General features: G+C 41.9%; 1 protein-coding gene and 1 long non-coding RNA gene across 6 annotated transcripts in view; one reads left to right on the top strand and one right to left on the bottom strand.

Annotated features, from left to right (window-relative positions):
• Nucleotides 1-5,200, bottom strand: part of RGS12 (regulator of G protein signaling 12) — an 85,291-nt gene extending 80,091 nt beyond the window's left edge. For 3 of the 4 annotated variants that reach the window (XM_086889508.1, XM_086889510.1, XM_086889511.1), the window contains exon 1: nucleotides 4,776-5,200. The gene's annotated coding sequence lies outside the window, so the exon portion shown is untranslated. The remainder of the gene's footprint in view (nucleotides 1-4,775) is intronic. The other variant, XM_086889509.1, reaches the window with a different exon arrangement.
• Nucleotides 5,201-5,314: 114 nt separating this feature from the next.
• The window catches only part of LOC111928235 (uncharacterized), a 29,380-nt gene continuing 21,322 nt past the window's right edge, over nucleotides 5,315-13,372 (top strand). The window contains exons 1-2 of one of the 2 annotated variants that reach the window (XR_015286914.1): nucleotides 5,315-5,394; nucleotides 12,471-12,640. This is a non-coding gene — a long non-coding RNA (uncharacterized LOC111928235). Of the gene's footprint in view, nucleotides 5,395-11,597; nucleotides 12,641-13,372 lie in introns of those variants that run through there. The other variant, XR_015286913.1, reaches the window with a different exon arrangement.

The raw sequence follows: 13,372 nt of genomic DNA, 5'->3' as shown, positions 1-13,372 counted from the left end.
ACTAAATTTTGGTGTCAGCACTTAAGTCTGGATGTCTTGGGCAAATTCCATTGTTTTACAGAGGTTTCCTACACTAAGCAGGTTAAAATGCATGCAAATGACTAACACAAAGAAAAAAGAAAAAAAGAAATGACAACTTGTGCAGCAAGGAGATAGTTTCAGAAGTTAAACAATATGAACCCTCACTTCCACAGGTCTGGAGCATGACTGACAGAAATAACCATGGGACTACAGCTACACAAAATTGCAATAAACTCCATCTGAGCAAGAGAGAACTAAACTGACAATAATCGCTCTGAGTTGGGCCGCAGGCTTATTCTTAACTCACTCACATTGTAACATTCTTAAAGAGTATAAAGTACTTGAAAGAGAGTATCTTGCATATGTGGGCAAAATGCAGGCAACATTTTAGATAAATACATTCACATCAAGATATAAATACACATACACACAGAGACAACACATGCTTTTATTGTATCTAAAGTGCTAAAATAATGGTGTCCCACCCACTACTTGCATGGACAAAAAATGACCAAGAAATCCTACTGACATTGCTCTCAGCTACAGAAAGAACAAAAGAACCCACACTCAGAATGTGATAAAATCCACAGCACACTAATTTCACAATATTCCTCCCTGGGTTAGAACAAACAAGGCAATTTCCTCAAAAGTTTTACCAATTAAAAATCAAACCAAAACTAAAATACAATTTAGGATGATAGTCTTAACTACTTATTTAGTATTACTTATACTCCTTTTACATACAAGCTCCTTGGTTACCAAATTGAAGAAAACACCGCTGTTGTTCAAAGTTTCTGCTAAATACTCAACTGAAGGCTGTAATCCCCACAGGACCATTCCAAACCCAAAATAGGACAGATTTCAAGATGCCAGAAGACATCCAGTTGGCTTTACTTTTGGGGGGTTTAGTTTTTATTTTTTTTTTAACAAAGGGACATCAGGTTTTTTTATGTCTCCATGGTGCAGCTGTGACTATTCAGTGTAGTATGGTTTTTTTAAATTGTTTTAATATAGCAATTATCCAGCTTCATTAACAATACTTTTCCTATAATTTGAGACAAAAAAACCAAAACACCTTGACTTTAAGAAGTAATGAAATTTCCCACTTAACCTTTAAATGGAAATCATAACATAGGAAGTGCTTTGCAAACATTTAACCAAACTTAAGTCTTATGCTGCTATAAGAAAGCCTCATCAACTTGCATCCAATCTCATATTTTAAATGCAGTTTGACCCTTTCCTGATGGGGCTAAACTTGGGAACCAAGAGGTCACTGTGCATTCAGCTATCTCTAATTAGGTCTAGTACTTTTTGAGAATAATCATTAAATATTTCAAGATATAATTCTCAAAAAAAAAAAAAAATAGAACCAACAAATTCCCAACAGTAAATAAAAAGCTTCTATCTAGGAGCATGAATATATACATGTTCTAATTTGCCTTATAGTGAATATCTCTGTTCTCAGTTGTCTGGAGAGCAGCCTAATGTGATCCCTGGGTACCCTCTGAATCTGTGCTGTTAACCTGGTCACCATAAAGCTCAATAGCATCTCCCTCCTAAAATTGTGCTACTAGCTTGCAAGAGGAAGCAATTAAGAGAGTATGAGATTATATATAATCTCCTTTTAAAAATAAAGAGCAGATATTACTAAAAAACTTAAGATTCAATATTGTAATGTTGAAGCGGATTATAAGAAAAAACACATTTTTCACAGATATTTCTCTAATTTATAAAATAATATCCTAAATGCCACTATAAAAAACACACAATGAAAATGTAGTTAGGCTGCTCTTGGGAAGAGATAAACCCCAATGCTGTCTTACCTCACAATTCTGCATTTGCTAAGAGTGCTTTTCCTTTTAAGTCTGTTCACAAGTCAATTTACATACTTGCCTTCCTAACCCATGACCCTTACACATCAAGCACTTACTGTAGATGATAACCACTGATAATGAAATGTCATTCAAAAACCAGACAATATAAAAACAAAACAGCAAGCTGCTAACGTGTTATTTCTCTCTAATAATGATGTTCCAGAGGTGTGAAGACCTTCAGCTATTAATAGATTTGTGAAATTTTGTAGATGCAAAGTTAGGACCTAATTCAACATTAAAGAGTTTTTGCTATTAATGTGTCTATACACTAAAAAACCCAAAACAAACAAAAAAAAAACCAAAGAAAAACTGTATTACTTCACTAGATCACTTCTTCCCTCCCTCAGTACCTGAATATTACTGTGCAATTTTTATGCTAATTATACCCAGGACAAAAAACAGATCATTAAATTTATCTAGGAAACCTCAAGACAAGGGACAAGTATCTCTTCTGCAAGAACCCTCAGCACCCAAATATGTTTTACTGCAATAATGTCATGGCAGCCAAATAGAAAAATTATAAAAATAGTCTTTCTCATAAGCAGGTATTAGTTGATTGTCAAACTGTTAACAGACTAGTTCAAAACTAAATTATCAAGTTATCTAATTGCTAACTTTTCCCCTAATTTCTTTGTGGATTTGAAACCTGGAGCTGAAGAGATAGGGAACAGAAGTGTCACAAACTTCCACAGTCCCAAAGTAATCATGTCTGAATATCCTTTTCCTGTAAATAAATTACAAAATGTGTAGCATATCCAGTGAAACAAAAACACCACTTCACTTGCACTGATATAAAGCTTTGTAGCTTTTTAACTACAAAATATTTCACAGAACATTTCAGGCAAAAACACTAATATGTACACATGTCCAAGTATGTGAAATAATTTGTCCATACACATCAGCTTTGACACAGAACTGCAAAATAAAACAAAACATACAAGTTTTCTGCCAGCATACATTCTGGTCTACAATTTGAATCAATTATTTGTGGGGTATAAACCACCAAAAATACCAGTTACAGTTGAGTTGTACTGTGTCCCACAAACACTGCATTTCTGTATGAAATGCTTTTACATATCCATGCTAGCTTTTCATGTCATTTTCAAACCCTCTGCTCCAAAGAAAACAACATGCATTTGCTTACCTTCAGGGGAGAGAGGTAGTTTGTTTCCTGCTTCTGCTCTTGTTATCTCATAGCAACAAAAAGAACAGAAACAGGAGGCACACTCCTGCTACAGTCTGTGTTAAATTGTAACTTTACAGTTACAGAGGGCAGCGAGGGAGCCCGTGAAGGTCAGGAGTACAGGACTGACCACCACCATCTCCCAAAAAGCCCCTGGAAATGAGCTGGTACTCAGCACCACAGGATTCATGTAAATGTGCAGAGACACTGTCTGGCTTCATTTTGTTTTTCAATAGTGGGACTGTAAGAGAATAAAGTATGCAAAGTGGAAGTGCACAGAGGAGACTGTTCCCTCATCCCTCACACAGGTCTTGAAGTAATGCAAAAGACTCTTCTGGGATGCCAGTTGTTGAGGCAGAACTGATGCCAAGTCCCCACAAAGCTCAAATGAAGCTATAATATTTGAATTCCACTAACTATTCAAATGTGGTACATGTTTATAGACAAGTTACACAAGAAATGTAACAGCACAACCTGTAGAAGACAACTACCAGTTGTTTGAGAACTTGGGCATGACAATGTTTTAACAAAAAAAAAAAAAAAAACTCATCAGCATTTCACAATTGGCAAGACAGACCATTATGTTTCCTTTAGGTCTACCTAGTATGCTCATTCAAAACTACTGACTGTAATTAGTAACAGCAAGCTAAAAAGTCGCTGTTAGTAGTAACTCTTCTCCCACTGAAGACAGAGTACGAGGTGTAAGGAACACAAACAGGATATTTGCTGTTTTGTCTGATACGACGCATGCGACTAAAGACAAAGTTTTCTAAAGCTATTGCACAGACAGTCATGCGCCTACAATTCAGACTAATTTATTTGCTGTATTTAAGAAGGTGGAAAGGTTTTGTTGGCAGTTATGCATTTTTCTCTCTTTCTTTTCTTGTAAACTCGTTCCAGATCTGTTGGGACGCCTTGCAGAGGGGCGGCAGCAGCGACAGCCAGGCGGGATGGGCTCGGGGACAGGCGGGACGGGCGCGGGGACGGGCGCGGGGACGGGCGCGGGGACGGGCGCGGGGACGGGCGCGGGGACGGGCGCGGGGACGGGCGCGGGGACGGGCGCGGGGACGGGCGCGGGGCGCTCTGCGGGGCAGCGGGAGGGGCACGGTTGCAGCTCTGCACACCCGCTCTACAGCCCCGCTCTGGGGGAAGCTCCCGGCGCTGCCCTCGGCGGGTGCGGGGACATCCCGTGGGGACCGGGGGCCACCCGGGGGGCGGCGGAGCGGAGGGTCCGCGGCTAGAGCAGCGCCCCGCGGGGTTAACCATTAACTGCCCGGCTCCCGGGGCAGCCGCTTCCCGGGGGGTGGAGCTGCGGGGAGGGGAGAAGCGGCACCTGAGCCCGCAGGGACGATTTGAAAAATCAAGCGGTAAAAGACGGGAGGGCGCGGAGCTCCCGCGACCCCCCCGCCGCGGGCGGACCCGCCGCCCCCTCCGCGCTGTGCGCCGGGGGTCGCGGGCAGCGCCGCAGCCCGAGGGGCGCGCACAGGGGCGGCCAGGAGCTCCCGTCTGTCCCCTCCCTCCCCTCAGCCCCCGCCGCCACGCTCCCCTCCCCCCCTCGCCCCCCTCCCGCCGTCCATCTGCCGTCCCCGCTCCTCCCGCCGCATCCCAGCGGGGTCCCGGGCCGGGCGCTCGGCGGCGAGGGGGATGGGAGAGCCGGGCGGGCTGCGGTGGGCGCTGCCCCGCTCAGACCCACTCACCTCTGTCCCCCGGGACTCCGGCTACTCCGCCGAGGCAGCGGCTGCCCCGGTCACCGGGGAGACGGCGCCGGGCTCGGCCGCACGGCGCTGCGGCCACTGGCTGCCCGGCGCTGTCAGTCACCGCGCTCGCCCGGCGGGGTGGCGGTCGGGTTCCCGGACAGAGAAAGGGGAGAGACAATACCCCGCGCCGGAGGACTACAACTCCCGGCGTGCTCTGCGAGCGGCCCGCTCGCTCCGGCCGTGGGGAGCTGGCCGCGCGGAGCATGACGGGGCGCGTAGTTCGCTGGTCTCCCCAAGCCGCCTCGCCTCGCCCTGGGCTCCGGCGGGGCGCGCAGCGCGCAGGCGCGGGGCTGGCGGCGGCCGTTCGAACGGGGCTGGCTGCGGCCCCGGGCGGGACCGGACCGGGCCGGGAGCGGGACCAGGCTCGGTCTCGGCCTCACGCCTCGGGCACGGCCCGTCCGGGAACCAGAGCGCAGCCCCGACCCCCGGACGGTGCGAGGACAGGGACTAACGAGCCGCGGCTCGGAGCGCAGGTGGGGCAGGGAGGCGCTCGGAGCTCCCTCAGACAGGTGTGCCGCGCCTTTGAAGGCCGGGAATAAAGTGAGACAGCCCGCGCAAGGTAAAGAGACAGGTGGGAGGGAGCAGCGTGACACTGCCTTTTATCCGGGGAGGCTGAGGCGGCAGGTGAGGCACTTGGTAATAATTAAGCACCTAAAGGGCAAAGCGTGTGTGCGAAAGGGGAATTCTGCCGCCCGGATGGAACGAGGCACAGGCAGCAAGTGCTCAAAATACACCGGGGACACCTCTTGACTTCAAAAGGGCAACATTGGTAACCCTTATTTTAAATAGGAGGGGGGGGGGGAAATGTTAACACCAGTTAAGAAATGTATAAGGAATATAAGAGAAAAAGGGAAGAATTAACCAAATCTCTTTGACTTTCCTACAGAACCTGAAAGGATTTTGTGGTCTTAGCAGAAGAATGTCATCTTTGTTAACATGCACTTGTAGAAATCCTTTGTATGCAGGGTACTTAATTTTATTTCTCTCTGTGCAGGAAACCTGACATTGAACATACCAGGCACAAGTTAAAGGAGAATTCTTTCCTTTTTATGGGGTTTTGTTGGGTTTTTTTCCCCAGTCTCCAGAGCAGAATATCCATCCCGCAACTCATTGTTGCTGTTATGTCTGTAAGATAATGTCTAAATTTTACTACTGTGGCTTAATGGTTTAACTTCAATAATTTGTCTAATTCTTATCCAGTTTTGGAAGTTGTTTCTTAATAATTCCTTTCTGAGCTGAAATGCTTATAGGATACCAGAGTCTTCAGGAAAAAGCTCTTTGGAAAAAAGGGATCCTGCTCCTCTACTCTGGCTTTCTCATTCTGCTGGTTTTTTTCTTTGTCAGTCCATCCCAAGGAGCTTTCTACCAATCTGAGACATTTCAGATTCACCTAAATCCCAGTTTTGTTACCTCTCTTATCCAATTTTATGGGAAAAGCTTCTGAAAACTAAAAATAACCAAATAAAATAAACATTATGTCTTTTTCTCATCCTCACAGAAGACCCCATCAGAGATCAGTGTAATAGACTTCTGAATTTCTTCAGATGTACTGTTTCTCATAAAAGTAATTATTAAGTCCTTAGGGAGGCTAAAAATTCAAAATGCAAGGAAGAAAATTGAGTGGTTGATTTTAAACCTCACAGTTAATTCTTTCCAGTTAGGTACAATAATTTTAAAAAATAGGCCAGTGATTTAAGTTTGCCCAAAGAAGCTGTAATTCTTTATCCTTTTGACTGGGAATATGTCACAGGCAAAGAATTGTGTTCCACAAATCAAAATGGTTGGTTGGGGTTGCCATCCCTTAATAGCCCAATTATTTCCAGCTTCCACATGAGGTTGTCAAGACTTTATATCTTTTGCCACTACTTCTGTTGCCATGTTACCCCAACAGATCTAGGATTGATTTGCACAACCTCCTTGCCTATAGAATGGAAAAATTATCAATGTATTTCAGTCTGACCTAGTAAACAGCTGTAAATGAAGAAAATCTCTTGGAAAGTGACAAGTAAAGTGGAATTATAAGTATTCCACAGAGGTAACTGCAGGTGTTCCACTGTTTCTTTATGGAGTTAATACACAGGAGTTATCCTTTATTTTGCTTTGAAGAGGAGGAATGTTGAAAAGTGCCATCAGCATCTGCTAACTATAAACTAATTACTCCATGGCAATGTCAGATTGCCCCTTCCAAATAATCTGAACCTTTTGTATTTGTGATAGCCAACAGAATTGCTTGCACTTTTGTAATAGCACAGGAGCATGTAATTAGTCTGACTTCACAGAAGTCTATTTTGTACTACAGCAGAATTTCCTATTTAAGTCATACTCAGGAAGGAAGAAGTGAGAACTGAAGACTGCCATTCCAACAGGTTTGCTCACTCTTACAGTCAGAAAAATCCAACTCATCCAGAATAAATTTAGTGCTTTGCTTCAGTACTTTTGGAAATGGTGATTAAGACTTCATGTTATAATCTGGAACAAGGTGATTAATGGTCCCTCAAAAATCCACACAGGGTCTCAGCTGTAACTTGCTGTTTTCACCACTGTTGGAGACAATAAAGGAAGAAAGGGTGTGAAACAAAGTGATAGGGATTTGTGGCTTTGGGGCTGGAAAAGCTGTGGCTTATAAGGCTAAGTAGCTTAATGTTGGGCATACAGACATCTCAATCACACCAAGGGTGGCTGTCACAAAACAGCTTGTCAGGCTTCATCTGGAGAGGTTTACAATGCATCCTGTAATGGAGTGTGATTTTTGCTGCCACAAGCACCAGATGAGAAGTCAGAAAATAAACATAGTCCAGCATCTGACACAAAGTCTGTGGTTTTAATTACCTTAGTTAAAGGAATGGAAGTGTTGGTTGTTCCAAAAAGCTTTTTAGACATACAGAAAAATCCTCACATAAATATCACTTTTATCATTTAACGTTTTCAACCTGTTTAAAGTAATAAAATTGTACATGATTGTCAGCATCAAATGCTTGTTAAGTTTACAAACATGATTCCAACTTTCCTAGGTTGATTTTATTCTGAACAGCAGACTATATATCATATACATTGTAGTTAGCTCCTGTTGGCCAGTTAATACATAGCTGGGAGCAAAATCATTATTATAGAACTTATTTTTTAATTCCAAAAGCTTGTCCTCCTTCTGGTAACGAGCCAGTTCAAAGGGTCAGCAAGATCATGTTTTGTACATTGAGGACTGCATGAACACACAGCCATCAGGATCTACCTTGGTGTACTAGTTCATCTAATATTTAGAAATACGTTTCCCTTTGTTTCGAACATAGTTTTCTACCTGGTGTGAGATGCTCTTGGCAGTGGGAAATGGAAGAAAATATTTTTGTATAAATGCATTTTGGTTTGGATGATGGTGTTTTCTATCCATGCATGCTGATTTACAAAAACTCTTACAATGAGCTGTGAAGTAGTAGAAATAAATGGGGATGAATACTGATCCTGTTAAATCTTGACTGGCCAACGGAGGACATTTCCTCTGAAATCCTATTTAGGGATAAAAGGATTGATCCTTTTGCATCTACTTGGCTTTGTAATTGTGTCCTTACCTACTATGATATTTAATTAAACATTAAAATATATTCAAATAGATTTTGTGTGAAAAGGTTCTTTTGTGAACCTTTGTGTTTTCTTTTTAAATGTGAATGGTGCCACTTGCAAAATTGAAGGTTCAAATAGTAAACGGGAACAACTTTTGTGTGTGAAAACTGGCACAACCAGGCCATGGTCCTGAATGTGCCTTAGGAAAGCACTACAATATAAATATAATATCCTATGTTTAATATCCTAAGCAAATTACTTCCCCTACAATAGAATTGTCTTGATTTGAAAAGATAGGTGTCTGCTAAGGAAGGCAGGAGGCTCCCTTGAAATGGAAACAATGTAAACACACACACACCCCTCCTCAAATTATGATTTTGAAATCAAGGGGCTCTCAGGCAAAGATATGGGAATAGTAATAGCACTTCTTTATTAGGAAAATTAAAATAAAAATGCAGTAGTACAAAAAAAAACTACACTGACAAGTCAGAATACAACCTGACACTCTGTTGTTCAGGGTGTTGGTAGCAGTCCAATTAAATGGTGGCTGCAGTCCTCCTGGACAGATGTGGTTCTGTTGAAGCAGTGATCCTGTAGAAGGGTGTAGTTTTCCTCTGAAGGTCCAGTGGTGGTGTAGAAGGGTCTGGTCTCTCCTCTGGGATCCAGTGGAGAAAGGCTTCCTGTGGTGTTCCAAGTCTCAAATTATATCCAGGTAGGAATGCTTGGCTCCTCCCCCTGGGTGCATCATCCCATTGTGAGCATCTCACATGCTCACATGAGTCTCATGCAGTGAGACTCAATGGCCCATTAACAGAAAATATCCCCCTGAAGGGAGGATGGGTCATGGAAGAGATAAAGAACACTGCCCCACCTGCTTTAACAACTGCCATCTCCGGGTTATGAGGGATGGGTCATGGAAGAGATAAAGAACACTGCCCCCCATGGTTTCAACAGATGGTAACAGAATACCTACTTTTGGTTACATCTTGCATTGCAGCCTAAGATAAGAATGTGCTGTATTTATTTTCCCAAATTCACTAACAGGGTTCAAATGAAATATTTTGCTGCAGTCAAAAACTGAAAACACAAATTAGTGCTCACTGATGTAAATTTTTCTTTCCTTAACTATGGCTACATGTTGTTAAAGCTGATGTCATGTTAAACATTCAGCGCTGATGAACCCTAATTTATAGAACTAAAACATCTACATCAAGGACACAAGCATTATTAATACACCCCTGTCAAGAATTGGAAACCCAAGAATTGAGTTTGGCCTTACTTGTTATCAGTGAAAGCACAGAAACTTCTACCCACTATTTCTTGTGGGCAAAGAGTTTAGACCCAAAATTCCTCAGTTCCTGATAAATACCTTGCTGACCCTAAATGAGTGTAAATTTTTTGTTTCATATTGTGTCATGGACAGCTTCTGGTATTGTTAAAACACATACACCAAAATGAAAAAAACTTTCTAGTGTACTTCTTTCTTTTTTTTTTTTTTCTTTAAAGAGATTGTTGGTCTTGTTTGTTTATTTTATCTTTAAGCCTTGAAGCTTTAATTTTCTAATTCAAAACTGCCTTACTAATTAACCTGCTGTGGCTTTGTGGCGCCATTGAAGCTCTATCTCTTGTCCCATTGGGCTCATTTAAGCAGAGTGCCTTCAGTTCCATTTGGTTTAAAAATGTGTATCATCCAGCAGCTGAATTTACATGTTCTGAAGAAGTAGTATGTATTTTTGGGGCTGTAAGGAAAAGGGATATCTCAGGGAGTTACTCCTTGTGGCTCTGAGTACCATGCCAAATAAGTCATTATTGTCTTATTCTGCAATGATAAGAGAGCAAGCAAGCTCTATCCTTGCATCTAAACAGCAAGCTAAATTAGGATCATACATGATATCCTCCAGTGGTCTGTTCCTGTCTCCTTCATTTTTCCTCTTTGAAGCCATTTCCAGTGTGACTCACAGGTTCATGCACCATACAAGGGTGACACATGAGTACTCTGCTGGCTGAGTTATCACTAAGCACATCTGCTAAGTGATGAGGTACAAATGCCAGTCTAAAAATGCCCCTCATATGATTACATTAAAAGAAACAGTGAAAATAAGAGCCTGAGGCACTGAAGAGGTGACATGAGTAATAGACAGAGAAATCAACTTTGCACATTCCTATTTAACGTAATTCCTCTGATTAAAGACCCTGGCTCCAGGACAAACTATGCAGCATTAAAGTGAGGAGGAGGGATCTTCTACTCTCAGCAGTTAACCCAGGAATCAGAGAACACATTTTACCTTGCTCCAGTCGGTATGTGGCAAAGTCAAGTCCAGGCATTTTTCCATTTTCTCATCCAAGCTTTTTACCTCAGAACTTTGGAGAGGACAGAAAGTCTTGTTGGACCAAGTTCAGTCTGTCTTTATGATACCTGCCAGACACACAGCTCTGCTTGTGGTTATCTCGTCTGAAGTTCAGCTGACAAGGCATGGCATAACTGCAGTGACATTTAGGTCCACCTTGGCAAAGATGGTTCTGGTGCAAACAGCACCCATTCTTAATAACACAGAATGATAGGATTCTGCCCTGGCTCTCAAATCTACTTTAGCTCACAATGACTTAATCTTCCCCCACCTCATCACTAGATTCTAAATGGCTTTTAAAAATAAATTAGAAGATATTTGTGCATTCCAGGTAAAAAACATCATGATTATTAGTATAACTTCAGTAATTAAAAACTCATAAAATGCACTGAGATATACTTACACAGAAGAGGATAAACTTTTTTGTGGTCCACCAAAACTTTGGTTTCATCTAAGAATAGACTTTCAGTTATTCTGAATGACCTTCTGAAATGAAAGTTGATTTGTTAAGAGACATTTTGGCCTTGATCGCATGTGTGGAGTTCTTCTCAGTACCTTTACTATTGTGTCTTAAGTTCCTCTCAGAACTAGGTTAAGGTCTTGCCTCCTATTAAAATTTCAGTCCCGTGGTAAAAGCTGAATGTTGATGGATTATTTCAGCCTGTGGTGGCCTATTTCCTCTTTCATTTTTTTAAGGCTACAACTTCTGTTGTGACTTGCATGAACCACGTGACCCAGGCATTCCTGCTGAAGTCCTGGTGATTATGGCTGGTCTTCCAAAAGCATTTTCACATTTTTCCTTGACAACTGGCATCCTCCAAGTTATTGCCTAGCATAAATCCTAATTTAATCTTTTTCATAAGATGTATTTTTCTTAATAGTGGATTTAAACCAAATACCTTACACATCAAAAGTACTTCTTTTTCATTTGGAGTGGGCAAGGGAAGATCACAAGACTTTGCTGTGTCTCCAGCTAGGAGATTCAGAGGCACAACTGCAGCTGTTTCCTGGTATCTCAGCATAGGGCTGTCAGCTGAAGATGCTGGTACCCTTGGCAAGCAAACCACAATGCATGTGGGACGTTGCATGGAGCTCATCACACAAATGAACACATACAGATAATCTTACAGAAGGAAAGCCTGCTTAAAAATAAAGTTCTTCAATGTACAGTATGCCTTTCTTAACTAGCTTCCTAAAATAAGGCCATGGATTATTCTCATGAGAATGCACAAACCAAATCACAGGTACTTCTTGGCAGCAAGGAGAGACAAAACAAGTGCATCATCTCTGGTATAATCTGTATTATGCCATTTCAACTGTGGTGAAATTCAGTCTCTTTTTTTACTGAATGTTAACCAATGTGAACTAGCTCTAAGTATGCTTAAATCTTTAAATAAATGAGCTGCAGATTTAAATCCTATGTGGACAGTTAGTTTTGCTAAAGATTTAACACTGGGGTATTTAATCTTCATTTAGTAAAGTTCCAAGTTACGTTAAATGAAAAGGAAAAAATATAAAACCTTATTCATGCTAGTTTAAAGAAAGCATAGGCTTTATAGTTAACATAAGTTCACATGGGCAAGGTTTTATGCATTCATGAAAGAGATTGCATTTGATCTGATTATATTGAATTAAAGATAAATTATAGTTAAACCTCTAGGGAGAAGAATGAGGATCATGGAGAGTTTTTTAAGTAGTTTTAATTAATTTTCTAAATATGTTTACTTTGCAGTTCATAGAAAATTGATATTCCTATACCTTCCCTCAGTGACACAAGCCTTCCTCAAGCTGTGATAAGTGCTTCTCAACATTTCAGTCTGTTGGAAATATTATACCTTTAATGGTATGCACCAATTCATCTTTTTCCTCACGATGCAGAGCAACCCAGAACTTACCCCTAAGGTAACAACATACAGTTAAGTGTTTTAGCTTGCTCCAAGGTAGATTCCCTGTGAGGCTTCCATGGAGGATGAAGGAACTTTTGAGTTCTGTCAGTTTTTTAGGACGCTCTCCTGGAAGCACAAAACCGGTTCATGGTCTTTAAGAGTAAGGAAAGTAGGTGGAATAAGAGATTCCCTTGGCTTAAATGTGAGCTTTTGAGTCTGCTCAAAACCAAACAAGCCATACCAGAGAAGAAAAACCCATGGAGAACTACAAGGGCATTGCCAGAGTGGGCAGATGCAGTTACAAAAGCAAAAGCTCAGCTCAAATTGAAATTGGTCAGAGAGGTCAAAAAACACAAGAAATGGTTCTTTGGGTATATAAACAACAAACAGAAGGAAATACTGGCCCACTGTTAAGCAGCAGAGGTGAATTGGTCACCCATAATGCTGAAAAGGCAGAGATTCCCAACACATTCTTTACCTCTGTCTTCACCTTGGGACATATGGGAACAAAAATCCAGGTTTATACAAACACCGACAGACACTGTCAGTGAAAGAAGAGCTTGTCTGTGAACGATCACAGGAGCCTGACCCCTACAGATTGATGGGTCCTGATGTTACACATCCAAGGGTTTTAAGAGATCTGGCTGATGTAATTAAAAGGATGCTCTCCATAATCTTGGAGAAGTTGGGTACCAGGGGACATCCCAGAAGACTGAAAGATGGCTAATGTCACCCCATCTACAAGAAG

Source organism: Cyanistes caeruleus, chromosome 5 (assembly GCF_971803275.1).
Source record: "Cyanistes caeruleus chromosome 5, bCyaCae1.hap1.1, whole genome shotgun sequence".
NCBI lineage: Eukaryota > Metazoa > Chordata > Aves > Passeriformes > Paridae > Cyanistes > Cyanistes caeruleus.
Note: the sequence above shows the minus strand (reverse complement) of the source record. Positions and strands in the feature narration are given on the sequence as shown.